Source organism: Eleutherodactylus coqui, chromosome 8 (assembly GCF_035609145.1).
Source record: "Eleutherodactylus coqui strain aEleCoq1 chromosome 8, aEleCoq1.hap1, whole genome shotgun sequence".
Taxonomy (NCBI): domain Eukaryota; kingdom Metazoa; phylum Chordata; class Amphibia; order Anura; family Eleutherodactylidae; genus Eleutherodactylus; species Eleutherodactylus coqui.
In genome coordinates, this window is record NC_089844.1 from 95,728,254 (window position 1) to 95,751,603 (window position 23,350).

General features: G+C 44.6%; 1 protein-coding gene and 1 long non-coding RNA gene across 5 annotated transcripts in view; one reads left to right on the forward strand and one right to left on the reverse strand.

Annotated features, from left to right (window-relative positions):
* PARD3B (par-3 family cell polarity regulator beta) overlaps positions 1 to 23,350 on the forward strand; it is a 1,131,600-nt gene that overhangs the window by 976,126 nt on the left and 132,124 nt on the right. The window lies entirely within an intron of this gene.
* The window catches only part of LOC136576619 (uncharacterized), a 109,800-nt gene continuing 87,395 nt past the window's right edge, over positions 946 to 23,350 (reverse strand). The window contains exon 3 of the long non-coding RNA XR_010786397.1: positions 946 to 1,070. This is a non-coding gene — a long non-coding RNA (uncharacterized lncRNA). The remainder of the gene's footprint in view (positions 1,071 to 23,350) is intronic.

Here is a 23,350-nt window from a genome sequence, read left to right on the forward strand (position 1 = left end):
AGGGGCATTCCTATGGCAGGTCTAACGACATTAAAGACCATTTTTATACTAAGCAGCCTTCCCATAGAAGACGCAATAAATTTAAAAAGGGTTTGTATGAGTTTATAAAAACTTGGGTGATTCTTTTTTTTTGCTCCCCGAAGCTGCACCACTCCGGTTTATAAACCTGGCCACTTTCAAGTGTGAATAGTTGTTGGGAATTTTTGCCGACTTTTTGTGATGATAGTAGTTTATATGAATTCATGTATCCAAGTCTATGGGTAAGCGTTTATCTTGCTAAAGTTTGCTACATGACTTGTCTAAGTTGCTCCTTGACATCAAATCACTTCTCATTAGTCTTTATTAGAGATGAGCGAGCGTACTCGAGCGAGTAGTGCCTTATGCGAGTACCTGCCCGCTCGTCTCTAAAGATTTGGGTGCCGGCGGGGGAGAGCCGTGAGTTGTGGGAGTGAGCAGGGAGGAGCGGGGGGGAGAGAGTGAGAGAGAGATCTCAACCCCTTCCCTGTTCCTCCCCGCTCTCCCCCGCCACTCCCCGCTCTCCCCCGCCGGCACCCGAATCTTTAGAGACAAGCGGGCAGGTACTCGCATAAGGCACTACTCGCTCGAGTAGTTTGCCTTAGTGAGTACGCTCGCTCATCTCTAGTCTTTATCTGTTTCTAGAAGCAACCAAAAGATTTAAATGGTATATGACAAATCTCAAATATTTATACTAGAACAACTAAATTACTTCATTTACCTAACAATAAAGTTCCTCCGCATTTACACGGTGTAACAAGTTTGTATCTTTACACATTATTTCAGCATTTACATGAATTTTAACTAAATTTGGAGTCTAAATATTAAATATCCACCTTCTAATTCTTCTTTATATACAATAAATTCTCAGATAAGTCTGACTTTATCCAAGCGTGAAGTAAAGATATCAGCCTACCACACACTGCAGCAGATGAAGATTTCACTGAAATCTCTTTTATTAACCGGGCTAATATGGTTGTAACAATTTTATCTTTGCACCAAAGGGGAGTTATTATCTTCCACTTTATTGTCAGCAATCTGTTCAGCTACAAAACCTGCAAATAAAGGCAGAAATAAAAGTAATAGTAATTATAAAGAAATGTACAGAATAACCGCAATGGTCTACACAAGCAATATCCTTAAATAATGAATTCACCTACTATTAAATCCCATTAGACCCCACTGCATAATTCTACTCACTCTATAAAATCTGAATATAAAAGAAATCTGTATGGGAGATATCCATAATAATGTTAAAAAGTAAAGCATATGAACTGCTGCCCTGCTCCGTGCTATTACTGTATACTCTCATGACCAAGTTAATTTATGCCATGTAACAAGGTGCATAGAGGTTATATAGTTTTGGCCAATTTCCAATATTTTAGACACGTTTTCAAGTCATTATTGTGCTTGGCTGCCGTTCCTTCTTTAACTTGTCATAGTCATATTAGAAAAATACTGCAGATAATAGTCCATTCACGCTCAGAGGGAAACACTCTCTGATGCTCTGTTTTCATGGGGGGACAATTAAGTAAGCATAGTCACCAAACCATTTTAATGTATGCATAAGGGGGTCTGTAGCCAACTTCCTTAGATATCAAATGCCCTTTAGGATTTTTTTGAGAACGTTCTCAAAGTTGACAGAAAAATTATCTTTGACTCCTGTCTGATGGTTTCTGACTCTCTTACTGACACCACTGACAAGTTTGCTGCTCTTTGTCTTGCGTATTAAGAACATATACAGATATGAGTATTCAGTATATAATCTGTACTAGAAATAAATACCGCAGTTACAGGTAAGGTTTGTAATAGGACTGCACATATAGGACAAGAATGAGATGTTTTGAAAGTTTAACATTGAGTAACAGTTTAACAATAATTTTGTGTTGCTTTGGTCACATGTAACTGGTAATGTTGACTCATTGTGGTGTAGAGACTTCAGGCTGTCAGGCATTTTGGATGTCAGGCCATGGGTCTATCTTGGATTCCATTTTTTGTTTGTAGTTTGTCAGATCCTACAGAGATATGCCTCGGCGTAAGGCTGTCCCATTTGCTTCAGTGACTCTGCACATATTGGAACATTGGACCAATATCCAAATCTGGTATCTTTCTTTTATTTTCCCCTGTTTATTTTTAAAAAATCTGTCTTGTTGTGTATTCATACTGTATTTCCCTGAAGCTCCCATGCAATAACTAAATCTGCAATTTAAAAGTCAGCCTTGTCCATTTTAAAAATGAATCATAACGCCATAGATTGCGTTCATAATTCATAAATCGGGTTCCAGTTTACCGGTAACAAACCTGGTGGTGGCAGCGTTGATTTGCATGCATTTTGTATAGCTCTGGAGTGCGTTAGCACGGATCAGATGGATGATTTGAGCTTTTGCTGCGCATGCATACAGAAGCTCGGGATATCTGTGTACAAATCAGCCTGCATGCTAAAGACTTTAAGCTTGCAATATTTCTAGAGTGATCGAGGACAGAGGCGGGATCAATAGGTATCGTCCCTTCTCCTCTCTCCTCCTGTCTGCTACGTGACAAGTCATAACTTTAGTTTTGTACCAATTGAGCCCGTATTATTTTAGCTGGCCCTATAGCCTATGCAGCATATTAAGTCCATATTATTTTAGCTGACTCCGATCAGCTCTGTTAGTGACTATTGTCACTAAAGGACGATGTTTTCCTCTGTAACTTGGGCTCTTATGGATGCCCCAGCTACAGTAGAAAAGTGTGCAATAAAAAAAGACAATGTAAATAACCCCAGAGGTCTTATATGATGTCATGGGGGTCATAGATGTTAAAAAAAAGTTACAAAAAAAGGTTAAATAAAATTCAAAATAAAAGAACAAAACAAACTATATATAAAAAGAAAATGACCCACCACTGACGCCAACTAAAACCGTCGCCATATGCGCCCTCTAATCTAAGATTATACAAATTCTATATAAAAAATATCTGAAACAAGATGAGGAAACCATTCGCATACTTTGTTTCAGTGTAAATATACTAATTTTATATATAAACAACTATGAATTTCAAAAAAACTTTACCCCTAATAAAACTAAAAAAACGGAAAAAAGTCAGTAAAAAAAAAAAAATTTAAAAATAGCCCACAAAAAAAAAAGCCACAAAAATAATTTTGGTAGCTGAAGAAAAAGAAATAGGGCAGTAAAACCACCACATGAGTAAAATTCCTAAAACGTGTCTGGTCCTTTAGGGACAAAACACTGTGGTCCTTAAGGCCTTCCTCACACAGACATTTTTGTACAGCGTTTAGCGCTGCCTTTTTAGCGCTGCGCTAAGCACTGTACAATGCTCCCATTCATTTTAATGGGACTGCTCACACAAGCGTCAAAATTCAGCGTCTTCAACGCTGCACTTTGACAGCGATGCATGTTCTATCTTTACCTGTTTCCAGCTGTGTGTCGCACCTTGAAATGAATAGGCAGCAGTTTCGGCGCTGCTGAAAACACGTACAACTTGGTACTGCATTTTTGACAGCGCTAAACAGAGGCCCTAATTACACTACCTAAAAAAAAAAAATCAACACTCACCTAGCTGGCACCGTCCGGGTCCCTGATGCTGTTTTCTGGAGCTCTGGGCAGGCTTCTGGCCACTTGTCAGCGCCAACAGAGCATCGTTTGCTAGTCACAGGGTTTGAAGATCCCGCCTCCAGCAATAGATTGCTCTGATTGGTTTCTCGAGCGTTGGCTCAGCCAATCAGAGCCAGCACTCGATGAACCAATCACAGCCATTCGATGAATGGCTGTGATTGGTGCATACAGCACTGGTTTTAAATGGCTGAGCCAATCAGAGCAATCTCTCGCTGGAGGCAGGGTATTCAAACTCCGTTACTAGCAAATGATAATCTGTTGACGCTGACAAATGCCAGGAAGACTGCCCAGAGCTCCAGAGAACAGCGGCAGGGACCCAAACTGCGCCAGTCAGATGAGTATTGATTTTTTTCAGCTTCCTTGGCAGTGTTTCCAGTCAAAACGCATGCCAGCGCTGCTGAAACCGCAATAAATGCAGCGTTGAAAACGCCTGTGTGAGGAAGGTCTAAGGGGTTAAATTGCCTCTGAGAGAATGGTTATAGCACTGGTGAGGAAAACATAGTGGGTCAGTATGAACATGATACATGGAGCACCCTTTCATGAGTAGACAGTTGTGTAACTACATAGTCATGACATCAGGCTGTAAGTGGCCTTGACTAAACGAGCTAAGCAAATACACACTTCTGTAATCACAGCACAATGGAAATGATTGCTACATCTTGGAGCTGTAGAATTACCATCTAATGATGATGGGTTTGTGGTCTGTAAGAAAACAAGATAGTACAGGTATTTTGTCTGCCAAAGATACTGAGTGACAACAGACAGAGCTAAATGCTGAGGAGCAGGTGCAACTCAACCTCATGGTTGTGTCCATGCCATTGGTCCTTGACAAATTAAGAGGGATCAATTCTAAGCTGCTATTTAGTGAATATTAATGAAAGCTAATTAGATTAAAATAGTTGTGCTAACTAGCTCCAGAAATGTACTAATTATCACTTATATGTGCACTTAAGCCATCACAGTGCTATAGCCAGAGATGCAATAATCAAGAAAACATTATGTTTAGGAATAGTAACAGAATGAGAGAGCTGAAGTAAATTGCTAATTATACACTGTTGATTGTATTGGGAGCACATTTAATTTTAATGTTATCACTTTACTGGGAATACGCTAGGGTTTACTTAACAACATGTATCGCTTCTATTTCCGGATATGCAATTGCCATTGTTTTGCTCTGAGTTTGTGTCTTGATCTTATCGTGAAGTCCACCAGATATTGATATTTGCAGCAGAAGAGCTCGTCCTTTCTCTGCACAGTATGCATGTCTCGTTAATTTTCTCTCATTAGCCAAGTAAACTGATGGTATAACGAATGGTGAGGGATAAAGTTTGTCTGTAAGGCTCGATCATACTATAGTTTTCACATAAAACATCCAGATTTACATTGCATATTCCTGTCTTTATCGTCAGCTTGTTAATGATGCGAGGTTTTAGTCTTTGTTTAGGCATAGTGCTGAAGTCAACATTTTATTGATTTCCTATTAGCCGAGAGCTTAAAGAGGACCTCTCAACACTCCTGACGTGTCTGGGTAAATACTTGTATTCCGCATGAAACAGCAATTCTGGATCATCTTTTCTTAGACTTTGCATAATGCCTCCTAGAAATTATTTAAATAAATTGACAACTGGGTGTTAACCGTTTGAGGTGTGTCCCTCTATAACCATGTTGTTACCCCTGAGGATGCCAGTCTGTTTGGTGAAACGTGTTGGGGGTTCTTTATCTTTTAAACTCACATCCATCACTGCAGTTCAGCTTAGCACAAGTGCCTTATTCAGTTGCTCAATTCCCATGTGAGAGGGGGAATCCATATCTCCCACTCGCTGAGCAAATGGAATTGTAGACACTTGGCTATTTTCATGTGTCCACAATGGGGATTTATTGGTGAGCTGAGTCAGTATAAGCTGACTAAGTAGGGAGTGCTAGCATCCGGCTGGGTCCACAACTGACCATAGAGCTTTCACCAATGGGCCTGACTAATTATATGCAGCCTTGTACTTGATAAGGAGGGCAGTTTTGGCTCCTTGTACCTGTCCTTATTGATCAGTGAACACATGCAGGCAAATGTTTGTCGCACCCCGTCAATACTGTCAACAGTAGTTGATATGGAATTTTAAAATGTATATAGTGTGATTATTTTTAGTATAGAATAATAAAAGTTACATGTTAAGGTCCCACTTCAGGGTTTTCTTGCCTCTGGCATATGCGATCACACTGGTTAAAGTTTAACCCAAGTGGGTCTTGAGATTGCTATTTTTGAGTTGTAATTTTGCCCGTATGACACTGTCAACACTGATTGGACTATGATCAGAGTTAAGTGGGGACAAAATTTCACAAAGTGCTTTACATGATGTGTTCAATATGCCCACCATTCTGCCAGATGCACATGGTTAAACATTTAATCCAGTTTTCGGGAACACACTGAAGAACTACAGGTGATATTTCTTTATATCACCGTAGGATTGGCTGTTTCAGGTGAACCATGCTAAGTATTTTTTTCATATGTACAAGGGACTTTAAATTGCCCCAGACATAAAAGTCCAAAGGTGTTAAGCTGACTTTGGCGGCTATTCTACCAGCCCCTTATGCCCACTCTAGAGCCCATGGAATTGCACATCCAGCCACCTGCCTACAAGCACATCAAAGTGTGGAGGTGCGCCATCCTGTTAAAAGTAATGTGGAAACTCATTGTTGTTATTGAGTACAGATGGGAATATTGTATACTGTAACATCTGGAGGTACTTTTCACTGTTAAGTGAGTTGTCAATGAAAAAAGGGCCTGGATGTCAGACTCAATTTACCAACTTTGCCCTCGCTTAACTCCTAAACAAGTAAAGATAAGGCTAAACTGACACTTCCAGTGTGTTTCTGAGTGAATTCTAGTGAAGATTAATATATCTCTTTCCCATTTGAAGAACCTGCGCTGAATTCAATACGACAAAGTTCAAAATGGCCACTAGAAAAGTCTCCTCCACCAAAAAACGCCGACTCAATTAATACTTTCACATATCGGAAATCAGTTTTTTTAATTATTACTAGAGATGAGCGAACACCAAAATGTTCGGGTGTTCGTTATTCGGAACGAACTTCCCGTGATGCTCGAGGGTTCGTTTCGAACAACGAACCCCATTGAAGTCAATGGGCGACCAGAACATTTTTGTATTTCGCCGATGCTCGCTAAGGTTTTCATGTGTGAAAATCTGGGCAATTCAGGAAAGTGATGGGAATGACACAGTGACGGATAGGGCAGGCGAGGGGCTACGTGTTGGGCTGCATCTCAAGTTCACAGGTCCCACTATTAAGCCACAATACCGGCAAGAGTGGGCCCCCCCCCTCCCAACAACTTTTACTTCTGAAAAGCCCTCATTAGCATGGCATACCTTTGCTAAGCACCACACTACCTCCAACAAAGCACAATCACTGCCTGCATGACACTCCACTGACACTTCTCCTGGGTTACATGCTGCCCAACCGCCCCCCCTCCCCCCCCACAGCGCACACCAAAGTGTCCCTGGGCAGCCTTCAGCTGCCCTCATGCCACACCACGCTCATGTCTATTTAGAATTGCGTCTGCCATGACGAGGAACCGCAGGCACACACTGCAGAGGTTGGCACGGCTAGGCAGCGACCCTCTTTAAAAGTGGCGGAGCGATAGCCCACAATGCTGTACAGAAGCAATGAGAAATAGAATCCTGTGCCACCGCCATCAGGAGCTGCACACGTGGGCATAGCAATGGGGAACCTATGTGCCACACACTATTCATTCTGTCAAGGTGTCTGCATGCCCCAGTCAGACCGGGCTTTTTAATTCATAGACACAGGCAGGTACAACTCCCTATTGTGAAGTCCCTGTCGACCCACAGCATGGGTGGCTCCCTGGAACCCACCGGCGGTACACAGAAATATCCCATTGCATTGCCCAACACAGCTGAGGTAGTAATGTCGTGCTTAATGCAGGTGGGCTTCGGCCCACACTGCATGCCCCAGTCTGACTGGGGTTCTTTATAAGTGTACAGATGTAGTAAAAACTCCGTGTGCACCTACAGCATGGGTGGGTGCCAGGAAGCCACCGGCGGTACATAGAAATATCCCATTGCATTGCCCAACACAGCTGAGGTAGTAATGTTGTGCTTAACCCTTTCCAATCCAATTTGTATATGGTTTTCCTAGGGGGCTTACTCTTTTTCTGCTGTTATACAACGGCGCTATATGCTGGCTAAAGCCAGTACTGCATGAGCTGACACGTAGGATAGGCTCCGACAGCAGAGAGGCTGGCAATATACAGTAAGAGAACCCCGACGGACGTCTACCAACAACGGAGCTGTACAGCCTTAAACCCTAATGTCTTCACAGGTCACACAGTGGACTGGAAAGGGTTAATGCAGGTGGGTTTCGGCCCACACTGCATGCCCCAGTCAGACTGGGGTTCTTTACAAGTGGACACATGTAGGTTAAACTCCCTGTGGACCCACTGCCTGGGTGGGTGCCAGGAAGCCACCGGCGGTACATAGAAATATCCCATTGCATTGCCCAACACAGCTGAGGTAGTAATGTCGTGCGTAATACAGGTGGGCTTCGGCCCACACTGCATGCCCCAGTCAGACGGGTTCTTTAGAAGTGTACAGATGTATTAAAAACTCAGTGTGCACCTACAGCATGGGTGGCTCCCTGGAACCCACCGGCGGTACACAAAAATATCCCATTGCATTGCCCAACACAGCTGAGGTAGTAATGTCGTGCTTAATGCAGGTGGGCTTCGGCCCACACTGCATGCCCCAGTCAGACTGGGGTTCTTTACAAGTGGACACATGTAGGTTAAACTCCCTGTGGACCCACTGCCTGGGTGGGTGCCAGGAAGCCACCGGCGGTACATAGAAATATCCCATTGCATTGCCCAACACAGCTGAGGTAGTAATGTCGTGCGTAATACAGGTGGGCTTCGGCCCACACTGCATGCCCCAGTCAGACGGGTTCTTTAGAAGTGTACAGATGTATTAAAAACTCAGTGTGCACCTACAGCATGGGTGGCTCCCTGGAACCCACCGGCGGTACATAAAAATATCCCATTGCATTGCCCAACACAGCTGAGGTAACGTCAGCTGTAATGCAGGTGGCCTAAAAATTAATTTGATTACACTGTAGGCGAGGGCCCACAAAAATTGCTGTATCAACAGTACTAATGTACATCCCAAAAATTGGCCATGGCCAGCCAAGAGGGCAGGTGAAACCCATTAATCGCTTTGGTTAATGTGGCTTAAGTGGTAACTAGGCCTGGAGGCAGCCCAGTGTAACGAAAAATTGGTTCAAGTTAAAGTTCCAATGCTTTTAAGCGCATTGAAACTTATAAAAATTGTTCTGAAAAATTATTTGAGTGAGCCTTGTGGCCCTAAGAAAAATTGCCCGTTCAGCGTGATTACGTGAGGTTTCAGGAGGAGGAGCAGGAGGAGGAGGAGGAGGAATATTAGACACAGATTGATGAAGCAGAAATGTCCCCGTTTTGGATGGTGAGAGAGAACGTAGCTTCCATCCGCGGGTGCAGCCTACGTATTGCTTACGTATCGCTGCTGTCCGCTGGTGGAGAACAGAAGTCTGGGGAAATCCAGCCTTTGTTCATCTTGATGAGTGTTAGCCTGTCGGCACTGTCGGTTGACAAGCGGCTACGCTTATCTGTGATGATTCCCCCAGCCGCACTAAACACCCTCTCCGACAAGACGCTAGCCGCAGGACAAGCAAGCACCTCCAGGGCATACAGCGCTAGTTCAGGCCACATGTCCAGCTTCGACACCCAGTAGTTGTAGGGGGCAGAGGCATCACCAAGGATGGTCGTGCGATCCGCTACGTACTCCCTCACCATCCTTTTACAGTGCTCCCGCCGACTCAGCCGTGACTGGGGAGCGGTGACACAGTCTTGGTGGGGAGCCATAAAGCTGGCCAGGCCCTTAAAGACTGTTGCACTGCCTGGGATGTACATGCTGCTCGATCTACGCACATCCCCTGCTACCTTGCCCTCGGTACTGCGCCTTCTGCCACTAGCGCTGTCGGCTGGGAATTTTACCATCAGCTTGTCCGCAAGGGTCCTGTGGTATAGCAACACTCTCGAACCCCTTTCCTCTTCGGGAATCAGAGTGGGCAGGTTCTCCTTATACCGTGGATCGAGCAGTGTGTACACCCAGTAATCCGTAGTGGCCAGAATGCGTGCAACGCGAGGGTCACGAGAAAGGCATCCTAACATGAAGTCAGCCATGTGTGCCAGGGTACCTGTACGCAACACATGGCTGTCTTCACTAGGAAGATCACTTTCAGGATCCTCCTCCTCCTCCTCCTCCTCCTCAGGCCATACACGCTGAAAGGATGACAGGCAATCAGCCGGTGTACCGTCAGCAGCGGCCCAAGCTGTCTCTTCCCCCTCCTCCTCATCCTCCTCATGCTCCTCCTCCTCCTCCTGTACGCGCTGAGAAATAGACAGGAGGGTGCCCTGACTATCCAGCGGCATACTGTCTTCCCCCGCCCCCGTTTCCGAGCGCAAAGCAGCTGCCTTTATGGTTTGCAGGGAATTTCTCAAGATGCATAGCAGAGGAATGGTGACGCTAATGATTGTAGCATCGCCGCTCACCACCTGGGTAGACTCCTCAAAATTACCAAGGACATGGCAGATGTCTGCCAACCAGGCCCACTCTTCTGAAAGGAATTGAGGAGGCTGACTCCCACTGCGCCGCCCATGTTGGAGTTGGTATTCCACTATTGCTCTACGCTGCTCATAGAGCCTAGCCAACATGTGGAGCGTAGAGTTCCACCGTGTGGGCACGTCGCACAGCAGTCGGTGCACTGGCAGCTTAAAGTGATGTTGCAGGGTGCGCAGGGTGGCAGCGTCCGTGTGGGACTTGCGGAAATGTGCGCAGAGCCGGCGCGCCTTTACGAGCAGGTCTGACAAGCGTGGGTAGCTTTTCAGAAACCGCTGAACCACCAAATTAAAGACGTGGGCCAGGCATGGCACGTGCGTGAGGCTGCCAAGCTGCAGAGCCGCCACCAGGTTACGCCCGTTGTCACACACGACCATGCCCAGTTGGAGGCTCAGCGGCGCAAGCCAGCGGTCGGTCTGCTGTGTCAGACCCTGCAGCAGTTCGTGGGCCGTGTGCCTCTTATCGCCTAAGCTGAGTAGTTTCAGCACGGCCTGCTGACGCTTGCCCACCGCTGTGCTGCCACACCGCGCGACACCGACTGCTGGCGACATGCTGCTGCTAACACATCTTGATTGCGAGACAGAGGAGGAGGAGGAGGAGGGTGCTTTAGTGGAGGAAGCATACACCTCCGCAGATACCACCACCGAGCTGGGGCCCGCAATTCTGGGGGTGGGTAGGACGTGAGCGGTCCCAGGCTCTGACTCTGTCCCAGCCTCCACTAAATTCACCCAATGTGCCGTCAGGGAGATGTAGTGGCCCTGCCCGCCTGTGCTTGTCCACGTGTCCGTAGTTAAGTGGACCGTGGCAGTAACCGCGTTGGTGAGGGCGCGCACAATGTTGCGGGAGACGTGGTCGTGCAGGGCTGGGACGGCACATCGGGAAAAGTAGTGGCGACTGGGAACTGAGTAGCGCGGGGCCGCCGCCTCCATGATACTTTTGAAGGACTCAGTTTCCACAACCCTATACGGCAGCATCTCAAGGCTGATGAATTTTGCTATGCGGACGGTTAACGTTTGAGCGTGCGGGTGCGTGGCGGCGTACTTGCGCTTGCGCTCGAACACTTGCGCAAGCGACGGCTGAACGGTGCGCTGAACTACACTGCTGGATGGGGCCGAGGACAGCGGAGATGAGGGTGTGGGTGCAGGCCATGAGGCGGTAGTGCCTGTGTCCTGAGAGGGGGGTTGCATCTCAGTGGCAGGTTGGGGCACAGGGGGAGAGGCAGGGGTGCAAACCGGAGGCGGTGAACGGCCTTCGTCCCACCTTGTGGGGTGCTTGGCCATCATATGTCTGCGCATGGTGGTGGTGGTGAGGCTGTTGGTGTTGGCTCCCCGGCTGAGCTTTGCGCAACAAAGGTTGCACACCACTGTTCGTCGGTCGTCAGGCGTCTCTGTGAAAAACTGCCAGACCTTAGAGCACCTCGGCCTCTGCAGGGTGGCATGGCGCGAGGGGGCGCTTTGGGAAACACTTGGTGGATTATTCGGTCTGGCCCTGCCTCTACCCCTGGACACCGCACTGCCTCTTGCAACCTGCCCTGCTGATGCCCTTGACTCCCCCTCTGAAGACCTGTCCTCCTGAGTAAGCGTTACACACCAGGTGGGGTCAGTCACCTCATCGTCCTGCTGCTCTTCCTCCGAATCCTCTGTGCGCTGCTCCCTTGGACTTACTGCCCTTACTACTACCTCACTGCAAGACAACTGTGTCTGATCGTCATCATCCTCCTCACCCACAGAAAGTTGTTGAGACAGTTGGCGGAAGTCCCCAGCCTCTTCCCTCGGACCCCGGGAACTTTCGAATGGTTGGGCATCAGTGACGATAAACTCCTCTGGTGGGAGAGGAACCGCTGCTGCCCAATCTAAGCAGGGGCCCGAGAACAGTTCCTGGGAGTGTTCCTGCTCCTGAGCAGGTGTCATTGTAGTGGAGTGAGGAGGCTGGGAGGAAGGAGGAGCAGCAGACAGAGGATTCGGATTTGCAGCAGTGGACGGCGCAGAACTGCGTGTTGACGATAGGTTGCTCGAAGCACTTTCTGCCATCCAGGACAGGACCTGCTCACACTGCTCATTTTCTAATAACCGTCTCCCGCGTGGACCCATTAATTGGGCGATGAATGTGGGGACGCCAGAAACGTGCCTCTCTCCTAATCGCGCAGCAGTCGGCTGCGACACACCGGGATCAGGAGCTCGGGCTGTGCCCACACCCTGACTTGGCCCTCCGCGTCCTCGGCCGCGTCCACGTCCTCTAGGCCTACCCCTACCCCTCAGCATGCTGTATTACCAGTGATTTGATTTAACAGGCAGGAAATAAATTGGCGCAAGACTGCAGGCCAAATATAATTTTTGCCCTTTTGGGAAAACGAAAGGCCCCACTGCCTCTAGTGAATGAATAATCTAAGTTTAATAACTGTGCTGTGTCCCTGCTTATGTGTCACAGAACGTGAGGGTAGCAGAGTTATTATAACTCTGGCAGAGCAGGTATTTTTTTTCCCAATTAAGGAAAGCAAATGGCGAAGCCAGCAGTAAAGCGTAGCTGGGTGCGTATGATTTAGCAATGTTTTTCACGCAGCTCACACGTGTCCACAGGCGTTAGGACGGACAGAGGCTGGACAAATAGATTTGTTTTCAGTTTTTTCCCACCAAAAGGCAGCACTGCGTATATTCAATGAACATGAGAAGTGTAATAACTGTGCTGTGTCCCTGCTTATGTGTCACAGAACGTGAGGGTAGCAGAGTTATTATAACTCTGGCAGAGCAGGTATTTTTTTTCCCAATTAAGGAAAGCAAATGGCGAAGCCAGCAGTAAAGCGTAGCTGGCTGCGTATGATTTAGCAATGTTTTTCACGCAGCTCACACGTGTCCACAGGCGTTAGGACGGACACAGGCTGGACAAATAGATTTGTTTCCACTTGTTTTTCCACCAAAAGGCAGCACTGCGTATATTCTATGAATAATAACTGTGTTGTGGCCCTGCCTATACAATTCTTTCCCTGCAGTATCAATGGAGGGTGGAATGCTCTGCAGAGGCGATTTTGAGAAGCCCAAAAAAAATGCAGCACAGCTAACAGCAGCCTGGACAGTACTGCACACGGATAAATATGGCCCTAGAAAGGACCGTTGAGGTTCTTGAAGGCTACACTCACTCCTAACACTCTCCCTGCCTATGCAGCACTTCTGTCCCTAATGCCAGGTGCAACGCTCTGCAGAGCCGATTTTGAGAAAAAAAAAAATTCCACTGCTAACAGCAGCCAACACACAGCTATCAGTGGCCCTAATAAGGACCTTTGGGGGGTCTTGAAGCCTACACTAACTACCAATTCTTTCCCTACAGCAGCTCCGGTATAAACAGCACTGTCCCTCATCTAACTCACCAGGCATCTGAGGCGAGCCGCGGGAGGGGCCGACTTTTATATTAGGCGAACACCTGATCTCGCCAGCCACTCACAGCAGGGGGGTGGTATAGGGCTTAAACGTTGCAGGGGGAAGTTGTAATGCCTTCCCTGTCTTTCAATTGGCCAGAAAAGCGCGCTAACGTCTCAGGGAAGGAAGTGAAAGTAACCAGAACACCGCATGGTGTTCGTTACGAATAACGAACATCCCGAACACCCTAATATTCGCACGAATATCAAGCTCGGACGAACGCGTTCGCTCATCTCTAATTATTACACCAGTTAAATGGGTGTGTCCAGACTTTTGCCTCACTTTGTATATATTGTAGCTATTTATAGTATAACTACTGGAGGAAGTGCATACACAATGCATCAGCGGTCGCCTTTCATAACTGGAAGTTATGTAATTTCATATAATGTGAGATTTGATTGTTTACATTGTAAAATACATAACCTTGAAACGACTGTTTTGTGTAGCAGATTGATGAAATAATCACAGAATAGTGCTAGTGGCAAGAACTAAATGCAGGAATTGGGTTATTCAGTAGATGCCACCAAAGTATATAAAAATATATGATTGTAGGAGTAATTATAATGATATTAATGATATTGGGATGATGTGTCTTTTAGGAAGGACACTAGGTTTTCTTAACTATTTTACAAAATTCCCATGCCTGAATAATCTTCAGAGTTTCCTTTGATGCCCAATGTCCTGATTCCAGCATGTCATACTCACAATGCTCCCAGTTGAAATATAAGGAATTGTTTGGTGAAACCGCGTTTAACTCTCCCTGTGCCTACTAAACTGGGTAAAGGTAAAGTCACTCTGGTGTGAAAATCGTGCGAGATTTGTGCATTGTGAGATGCACAAATATGAACCCCATTCCCATTCTTTTGAATGGGGTCATATATATGAGCAATGTCTTCCTGCATGGCACTGTGATACGATATTATGCAGGAAACAAAATGTCACAAGCATATTGCACTTGTTGCAGCATGTTCCTTCTTCATGCGTGATCTTGCATGGCAGCGCCCATTGTGTTCCATTTGACTGGCAGCAGCATCACAAGGTCTCACATTGAAAGTCAGAGAGATTTTAAATTTCCCTTGGCCACAAGCCCTTCTGGGCACGCGCCCAACATATGATGTGTGGCGCACATGCGCAGAAGCTGGTGTCTGCCTGGGAAGGACCTTAATGTCGCCGGACATTGCGGAAGACGGGGGTGAGTACTTTCAGTATCTCTCATGGATCCGATCCATGAAGGGAGCCGAATCTTTAACTTTTATTTACTTTTTTTACACTTTTATGCGATCTCCGGTACGGTGGATACCGGCGATAGAGTGACCGGGGTGGATGGCTTTCCGTGGCCCCCCCATGACAGCTCTAGGTTGTTTGCTACCTCTGGTAGTGAGCAGCATGGAGCTGTCACATCCACAGACCTCGCAGCTTTAATCCCCAGAGCGAGCGTATTTTTACAGCCCTGAGAATTAAAGCCCAGCAAGCCAGGACATAAAAAAATCTATAGGGTGGTCACTAAGGGCTTAAAGGGTACCTCTCGCATTGAAAATAAAGTCTATTGAGCGGGCATGATGTTATAGAGCAGGAGATGCTGAGCAGATTGATATATAGCTTTATGGAGAATGATTCAGTAGAACTTGTGTTTTCTTCATTTACATCTCTTCTCATTCAATTGGTGGTCATATCAGTCATACAAAGATAGCTGTCAATCACTCATAGCTCTGCCCATTGGACCTCTAAGCTCTGAATTAGCAAAGAAATTAAATGAATAGAATACAATTTATACTGAATCTTTCCCCATTAAACTATATAACAATCTGCTCAGCTCCTCCTGCTCTATAACATCAGGCCTGCAGGTTGGTCAATGTGTTCAAGCTGTTAGACTCCCTTTAGGCTGCATTCCCACGAACGTATATCGGCTCGGTTTTCATGCCGAGCCGATATACATCGTCCTCATCTGCGGGGGGGGGGGGGGAGGATGGAAGAGCCAGGAGCAGGAACTGAACTCTCCACCCCCTCTGCACTATTTGCAATGGGGAGAGGTGGGATGGGGGCGCGGCTAAGTTCCTGCGAATTAGCCCCACCCTGTCCTGCCTCTCCCCATTGCAAATAGTGCAGAGGGGCGGAGAAGAGGCAGAGAGGGGGCGGGAGCTCAGTTCCACTCCTGGCTCTTCCATCCTCCCCCCCCCTGCACACGAGGACAACGTATATCGGCTCGGCGTGAAAACTGAGCCGATATATGTTCGTGGGAATGCAGCCCACAGCTGTTGAGTATTTTTGTAGGCAAGAATAATGGTGTCTGTGAAACTATTTTTGATATCAGAAGTACTGAAATAGCCATGGACCAAATTAACGTCAGTAGGATCTGTCAGCATATGTTTGGTTCCATCAGAAAACTGATCGGCCACGTAGTCATGGTTCCATTATAAATAGAAGCCATGACACTAAGATAGACCGTGCCTTAAATTTACTCAGGATGGTGGAAAAACAAAGTCATACTTGTATCACCTGATCCCCTGCCGATCCTGTCCGATCGCAGTCAACTGCTGCTTTTCACCTGCTGCTTCAGCAGTGTTGTCCCAACACTGGGATATGTGACCACTGCAGCTAATCAACAGTTGCAGTGAGCTGGTGATTGGCTACAGCCATTCCATAAAGCTGATGTCAGTACAGTAGGAAACCAAGAGCAGCAGTGGAAGGAGGAGTTTGTTGAAATCATGATGAGTTTTTGAGATTGGATTTTCTGTTTGCACATTGCTACATTCCCACAACATGTCATTTAAAGTACAATACTATTAGAGAATGTACTATTGAATTTAGGATCCTTAAACCATAAAACCCCATGTCAAGAAAGGGAATGCTAATTTGGACAGGGAGCATATACCACCCGAGCATCACTTATTAGTGCCATTAATTTTTAGAAGATTCTGTGTAACAAAGACAAATTGTTTTCATTAATTCAGCAGAAAAGGTGACTTTCTGATCTAAAATTGGCATTCAAAACATCTCTATTAAGTGTTCTGGTTCCTAAACGAAGTTCACTTTCGCTAGGCAGTAGGTTAAAGTTACTGCTAATTTATTTTCCCAATTACAGCTTCTTTACATGCTGTTGCTAGCTCTCTATCACTTAGTAGCTCTGCTTTCCTTGAGTTTAATTAGTTTATTGGTTGATTTGAAAGCCTTTCACTGGATTTCTTTTTGCTGTGTTTCCGGCCTAGCAGGAGGTTGTTGTTCTATTTAGGTTTATTTTATCTACTGCTCTGTGTTGAGCTTTGTGGTGTAGTACTCATTGTCTGTCTGCACTGCTTAAGTGGTTATGACTCGGCCTACAGCAGCTGTGTTGTCTGTGGAGTTTCTGGAAACGACTGATGAGCTGAACTCATTCCACACTTATGGGACTTAAAATAAATAACCCCAAATCCATCCTAAACAATATTACTAATGCCACACAAATCACCAAATAATAAATTCCACAAGTGCTTGGCACTTTCCATTTTAATTGCTAAAGGCCCTGAAATTAAACAAGTATCCCAAGGTATATCAAGGCACGGTACATCTGCTTTCGGAGAGAAGGTTTATAGGCAGGTTGGATTTTTCTATCCTATTTTATAGTTTTTTCCAAATATAAGTGAGAATATTCTTTTTTCAGATAATAACAAAAGTTAACTGCAGAGAATTGTGCAAATTTAATGGATCAGCATATAGTAACATATACATCTGGTTTTTTAAATTATTTTTTATAATGGCTTCTTTGCTGGTAGTGGCTAATACTTTAACGTCTCCCCGTTTTTGCAACCTTTCAGTTTGTACAATTGACCCTTTTTCTCTAGGGTCAAGCTGTGAAAACTTGTTTCTGCTTCTTCAGATGGATGCAGGGAGTCCTTGGATGCAGGGAATCCTTCTATTTCTGACCCAAGTAGTGTCTGTTTACAGCCTCGGCAATCAGCCTATAGGGAATAGCCTCTATTCTGGCCCCAGCTCTCCCGTGAGATACACTGCTCTTCTCCAGCTGTACTGTGTGGTACCCCCTTATATAACCTTGGGTCTTCTCAGAACATTTGCATAAAACTAGGGGTATATGCTGTTAACCCTCCAGTTACTATAGAATATAAAGGGAGAGCCAGTTACCACCTGTAATGCAGCATAAAATAGTATGTTATAAAAAATATTAAAACATAAGAACAGTATTAAAGCATTTATACCAACATTTCACACACAGCATGGTGGTCAGATCTTCAGGGTAACAAATGCATGTTTCTGGGTACCACACAGATACATTGAGAATAATGCTTTCAAAATGATCATCCTGTTGGAGTCACCCACTGAGCCAGTAGTGCCTGGAGCTGGAGCTTTAGGACTCCAATGATCATCTGGCTCCAATAGAGATATAATATTTGGGGCTGCAAAATGTCACAAGCATATTGTTGCACTTGGAAAGCAGGAATCCTCGTACTGCTGTTTTGGGTTGTCCAGGACTTCAGAAGAGAAGGATTTAGGGGTTCTAAGCTGGCAGCACCAAAATGAAAGCAGTAGCAAGAAAGCTTGGCTGCAGAGCTAGAAATATAACCAGTGGAAAAAGGAGATTGTGATCCTGCAGTATAAAGCTCTGGTGAGACCACATCTGGATTACTATGTTCAGTTCTGGAGACCTCATCTACAGAAAGACAGTGATGAAATAGAACAAGTCCAAATCAGGGTTACAAAAATGGTGGAAGATCTCAAGAACAAAACTTATCAGGAAAGATGTAAAGAACTTAATATCATTAGCCTGGAGGAAAGAAGGGGGAACATGATCAAAACTTTTAGCTATGTTGAAGGTACAAAAAAGACAAGAGTATTATAGAAGTGATACATTTATTGGCTATATAAAAGTATATTTGCAAGCTTTCGGAGCACAGAGGCCTCTTCATCAGGTGGATAACAAATGAAGCACTGACAGAAAAAGCACAGCATTTAAAAGTGAAAGCAAGAAACTGTATATGGGGGGAAACATCATTGAGATAAGCCAGAGCAATGGAAGTTAGAATTGTGTAAGGATGGAAGGTGAAAAGGTGATGACTTAAACTCTGGAGTCACAGATGGTGGGGTTAAGTGTCCATGTAATGAGTCATAAAACGAGGCATTACATTTTGGGTGCTTTTAGATGGAGCGATTTATCCGTCACATGTGTGAACGATGACAGTTTGTTCGTGCAGCCTTTATACACAGGTAGAAAAGTCATTTGCTCACAAATCGCTCAGTTGTTCAAATTCACTATACCGGTGAATGAGATCGACTGAACAATCGGTATTTTAACGGAACGATTAGCGAACGAGCAAACAATGATTTTCCACATATAGAATCCAGTCTGCCCGTGTGAGCCTGGTCTGATGGTGATAAAAAAGGCACTTCTGGCGGAGAGGTAGAACTGGGCAGATTTCTTTTTCTACTGCCTTTGTGGAGTATGGGTTGGAGAGTAGCAGTGAGTTTCCTCAAGATGTTCATCTGGGAGCTGTATGTGACCACTAGGGGCGCTGTGCTGTTCTCTTCCTTCTATTTGCATTTGTTTTTCTCAAATCTTGTTTTATTGAGTTTTAGCAACACTTTTGTGCATTTCAAATTTGCTTCCCTGTAGTTTACATTATATATGATCTTGTGAAAAAGAATAAACGCGGGCTTGTTTTGCCACAAACAGAAGTAAGAATGAATGTGTACTTTTGAGGCAGCAGGCATATATCAATAATCAAAGAAAGTAGAGATACAAACATAACTAATAAAACCATGAAAAAAATGAAGGTCCGTTTTAGACAAAGTGAGGCCCTGGGCTAAATTAAAGTAGGGCCTTAAATTCTGAAATATTGTTCCAACACAGTTACATTCAGTCAACTCGGTAAATTAAAACAAATACTGTCATGTTTGACCAGAGTTCCTAGACCATATAGCACATACAGCAGGAAGATAGCTCCAGTTGCTTCCCCCACCCTATCACCACTGATCAGTGCCCTCCTCAGACTCTTGACGTGATATCCACCTTTTGTGCGCTCTGACCAGGGGAAGATTAAAGGGGTTGTCCCGCGCCGAAACGTTTTTTGTTTTTTTTTAACCCCCCCCCCCCCCGTTCGGCGCGAGACAACCCCGATGCAGGGGTTAAAAAAACAAACCGGGTAGTACTTACCCGAATCCCGGCGGTCCGGCGTCTTCATACTCACCTGCTGAAGATGGCCGCTGGGATCCTCTCTCTCTGTGGACTGCAGGGCTTCTGTGCGGTCCATTGCCGATTCCAGCCTCCTGATTGGCTGGAATCGGCACGTGACGGGGTGGAGCTACACGGAGCCGGCATTCTGCACGAGCGGCCCCATTGAAGACAGCAGAAGACCCGGACTGCGCAAGCGCGGCTAATTTGGCCATTAGAGGCCGAAAATTAGTCGGCACCATGGAGACGAGGACGCCAGCAACGGAGCAGGTAAGAATAAAACTTTTGATAACTTCTGTATGGCTCATAATTAATGCACAATGTACATTACAAAGTGCATTAATATGGCCATACAGAAGTGTATAGACCCACTTTGTTTCGTGGGACAACCCCTTTAACTCCACAATGAGCCCTGGGCTTTATGAACATTGTGGGCGTCCCACCAGTCCAAAGGTTAAATGATGATCTGATGCGTAGATACAATAACAAAACAAAACCACCTGGATATAGTACCAGAGCCAAGCTTACTGCATAGATATGGTACTTAGAATCAAGATTAGTACATAGTTATAATCCTAGAAGCCAATGTACTAACCTAGATATGGTACCAGAAGCAAGCTTAGAATATAGATATATTACCAGAACCTAGCTTAGTACATAAAGCTTACTATATAGATACAATATCAGAACCAAGCTTACTGAATTGATATTTTACCAGAGCCAAGCTTACTGCATAGATACAGTACTGGGAATAAGCTTACATTTCCCTATGTGATATACAATAATTATAACGTATGTCATAAATATTGTATACTAGCTTACCCGTCGCGCGTTGCTGCGAAGACATACATACATACATTCGTTTTTATATATCTAGATAACAACCAATCACAGCACAGCTTTCAAGTTACCTCAGCAGTATAATATATAGCAACCAATCACAGCACAGCTTTCATTTTACCTCAGTATAATATATAACAACCAATCACAGCACAGCTTTAATTTTACCTCAGCATTCTCAATATCCAGCAATTGTCTTCCGATACGTTCGGCGGATGCATCATTTTGTAGTTGAACACGCATCCTGTTGCTCATAATGCCTTTTGCTTTCGTGCTTGAGATGGAAATCAAACGATCTTTGTCTGGGGGGCATAACTGTCGACGATGCTCGCACGCACGCCATTTATCATAGGATAGTTGTACTATGCCAGTAATCTTCGGAGGAGTGTACTCAACAACTTCCCAAAGTCTAATGGCGATTGGATGAATGGTGTAGTAATGCAGAAAGAACAGACAGACAGACAGTCATTCATTTATATATATCAGGAAGTGAGAGAATTAGATTCCGTACATAAAATTTGGATGCTAATTCTTTGGCGCATAGAATTGAATAATCGAGTTGGGACCCATTAGCTTTTCCTATTTATGACATAATCAATGCTCCTGCCAAATTTCAAGTTTCTATGATATTGGGAAGCGAGAAAATTAGATTCCCTACGTAAAATTTGGACGCTAATTCTTTGGCGCTTAGAATTAAATAATCGAGTTGGGACCCATTAATTTTTCCTATTTATGACATAATCAATGCTCGTGCCAAATCTCATGTTTCTACGCTATCGGGAAGTGAGAGAATTAGGGGCAATGTTGGAAATCGAACGATCTACATGGGGGGGGCGCAACTGTCGGCAACGCTCGCACGCGCGCTATTTATCATAGCATAAATGTACTATGCCTATAACCTTCCCAGGAGTGTACTCAACAGCTTCCCAAAGTTTCATGGCGATCGGATGAATGGTGTAGTAGCGCATAAAGGACAAACAGACAGACAGACACGCATACATTCAATTTTATATATATAGATAGCAACCAATCACAGCGCAGCTTTCATGTTACCTCAGTGGTATAATATATAACAACCAATCACAGCGCAGCTTTCATGTTACCTCAGTGGTATAATATATAGCAACCAATCACAGTGCAGCTTTCATGTTACCTCAGCAGTATAATATATAACAACCAATCACAGCACAGCTTTCATGTTACCTCAGCAGTATATATAACAACCAATCACAGCGCAGCTTTCATGTTACCTCAGCAGTATAATATATAACAACCAATCACAGCGCAGCTTTCATGTTACCTCAGTATAATATATAACAACCAATCACAGCGCAGCTTTCATGTTACCTCAGCAGTAATAGAAATAACAACCAATCACAGCGCAACTTTTATTCTGCCTCAGCAATATAAAAAATAGCAACCAATCACAGCGCAGCTTTCATGTTACCTCAGTGGTATAACATATAACAACGAATTGCAGCACAGCTTTCATGTTACCTCAGCAGTATAATATATAACAACCAATCACAGCGCAGCTTTCATGTTACCTTAGCAGTAAAAAATATAACAACCAATCACAGCGCAGCTTTCATGTTACCTCAGCAGTATAATATATAACAACCAATCACAGCGCAGCTTTCATGTTACCTCAGCAGTATAACATATAACAACCAATCACAGCGCAGCTTTCATGTTTCCTCAGTGGTATAATATATAACAACGAATCGCAGCACAGCTTTCATGTTACCTCAGTATAATATATAACAACCAATCACAGCACAGCTTTCATGTTACCTCAGGAGTATAACATATAACAACCAATCACAGCACAGCTTTCATGTTACCTCAGTAGTATAAGAAGTAGCAACCAATCACAGTGCAGCTTTCATGTTACCTCAGCAGTATAATATATAACAACCAATCACAGCACAGCTTTCATGTTACCTCAGTATAATATATAACAACCAATCACAGCACAGCTTTCATGTTACCTCAGTATAATATATAACAACCAATCACAGCGCAGCTTTCATGTTACCTCAGCAGTAATAGAAATAACAACCAATCACAGCGCAACTTTTATTCTGCCTCAGCAATATAAAAAATAGCAACCAATCACAGCACAGCTTTCATGTTACCTCAGTATAATATATAACAACCAATCACAGCGCAGCTTTCATGTTACCTCAGCAGTATAATATACAACAACCAATCACAGCACAGCTTTCATGTTACCTCAGTATAATATATAACAACCAATCACAGCACAGCTTTCATGTTACCTCAGCAGTATAATATATAACAACCAATCACAGCACAGCTTTCATTTTACCTCAGTATAATATATAACAACCAATCACAGCACAGCTTTCATGTTACCTCAGCAGTATAAGAAATAGCAACCAATCACAGCACAGCTTTCATTTTACCTCAGGATTCTCAATATCCAGCAATTGTCTTGCGATATGTTCGGCGGATGTATCATTTTGTAGTTGAACACTCATCCCGTTGCTCGTAATGCCTTTTGCTTTCGTGCTTGAGATGGAAATCAAACGATCTTTGTCTGGGGGGCGTAACTGTCGACGATGCTCGCACGCGCGCCACCTATCATAGGATAGTTGTACTATGCCTATA